Raw genomic sequence first — 2,367 nt, forward strand, 5'->3', positions numbered from 1 at the left:
AGCTTGAGCTTCGTAGTATATTAGTTTTGTTTCATTGGTATCGGTTGGATTGACTATTGTGGGCATGTGTACTTTGTATTGCGTGTAGTGTGTCACATGACTCTTTTATATACCCTTAGACCACTTCACAACCCCCGGAGAAACCAATTTGACTGGGCTGTTAAAGGAGGATGTGGTCAACAATTTTCAGGGCTATGAGCGCAGTGCCCAGTATGGCAGCGCCGTTGACCCCTTTGTGAATAAACGGCTTCGGTTGGTTTTGCCTTCAGCCTACAAGCTCCGGCTACATTGCAATAAGGGCCTGCACCGCGCCCCACACAAGAATGATTTTTATGATTTTAAGAATTGAGGTTTATTGTGACAACCACCCATGTTCGGAATGGAAGGTTTTATGTCCCTGTGAAATCTATCTCTAAATCAAAAAGCAGGTTGGCAGTAATAAATGTACTTTGCCACGACATGGCGGCAAGAAACAGCACGGGAGCCTTCCAAAAATGTAAATGTGCGCGACATAGACTACAATTCCAGGTACAATTAGGGCATGTCCAATACTTAGCATACAAATGCACAGCCCAATAATCGAGTTTTCTGCCTCTTTGCTTTCAGAAATCCAGCTATCCATCTTCCCTTTTCCAGCACGTGTTCAAGGGCGGCGACCACCCCATTTCTTCCTCCCGGACTTTTCTTTCTCCTCCAGCTCCTGGATTTCTCGCTTTACGAGATTAGGAGTTTGTTGCACCATCGCTGCAACTCGGCGGCCGTTCGGCACTTAAATAACCAGTCCAAACGAAACTGAGATGCCTGTAGTGTGGCAGCTCGAAGTTTTTGGTAAACATCTTCACGGCCAAATCCCAGCCAAAGGCAATATTCCTCCAAGGTGTCGAGCATATGCGCTCCATTTGTGAGGAGATTAGCACATGGAACATTGGGCCTAGAGCTCAGGCGAAAGCTTATCCATAATCACCACCTTGCCACAGTTGTAGACCATGTGTTAATCTGTCGTGTAGGGGGGTCCGGGCTCAGCACTATCAAATAGACGGGTTGTAGCAACATTTGAGCAGCTGCATAAAGCCGCATCTTGTCAATAATACCTTCTCCGTTGACGTCAGAGTCCTTCGGTAGACACTTCATGTACCTCTCCCACTGCATCTTGCCCCCCCCCCCTCCCCCCATCCCACGCATACCTTCACTTTTTTACGGGCAGCAGCTTTTCCAACTCGGACTAGAGTGGACGCTGTACGAACCGCCGCAGCACCGTACGGAGCCGCTTCATAAGGTGATTGTCGTCAAGACAGGTGATCGAAATGGTGCAAGCATAAAAGTGCTCACGTAAGTTCAAGACCTCGGCAAGAGGAAAGTTCAGTTGACGTGTGCCAGTCTGTAGGTGGTCGGCCGTCATGAACTCCCGGACAATCTCAGAAAGCTTGCATTTTACATTTTTGGTGAGATGAGCTTCGTCATTGATTGAGTAGTGCCAGTTGAACTTCTTGAAGACAGCTATTTCGCAGGTTACTATTTCATAGGAGGTGACGCAAACGTCCCACTAACTGGGCATCAGCGGGCCTTGGATGAGCGCAGCTCTAACATTCTGGTCTCCAATGAGACACGCAATGTGCAGGGAAGGACATCACCTATGGATCTTGCTTATCCAGTTGGCCAGAGTTGCATTTTGAAAAATGACCGCATGCGCCTATTGATGCTGCGGTAGTGCTTTATGTAACCCAGTCGTGAGATGGTCTGCAGCGTTTTTCCTAGACCCACTTCTCAGCAAGGATGCACTTTTACTGTACTCATGCAGAGATCATCCAGTTGAATCCACAGATCTGGTAATCTCAAAATTCAACTGCCTTGATGTAAGTCGACGAGGTCTCAAATCGGATCGCTGTGATTTCAGCCGCTATCTGAGAGCAGCCCGTCATCTCCTCACTGTTGTTCGGTCATGCTACGTCGCAGAACTCCCATCGTTGCAAGTTGACCTTCCTGGTCATTGTCCTTCATCTCCGACCGACCTAGTTCCATCTTGAGAGGTGAAGGAATTCCTTTCGTCGCGCAGCTGGTGGTCATAAAAAAGCGAAGATTTCTGTCTGCTGCAAGCAAGTAGTCAAAGTGAATGCCTCTGTCTAGATCCAGCTTGCCATCGTATTCTGTTCGCCCATCTTTCTTCTGCTTATTCTACTTCTTGGCCTTTTTAATGAGTGAGTGGGTGAGTACTCTTTAATAATCAATGGAGTTGGCCTTTTGAGCGAGTTCTCTTTAGTAATCAATGGAGCTGACCCGAAGGCCTAATCAAGGGAGAAGGGTAGTAGGGCCAGGGAGGTCACATTTCCATGTTAGTGCCAGCCTCAAGTGCAAACTTCCAGAGAGATA

This window comes from Amblyomma maculatum, chromosome 1 (genome assembly GCF_055883805.1).
Source record: "Amblyomma maculatum isolate TAMU_Amacu chromosome 1, ASM5588380v1, whole genome shotgun sequence".
Taxonomy (NCBI): domain Eukaryota; kingdom Metazoa; phylum Arthropoda; class Arachnida; order Ixodida; family Ixodidae; genus Amblyomma; species Amblyomma maculatum.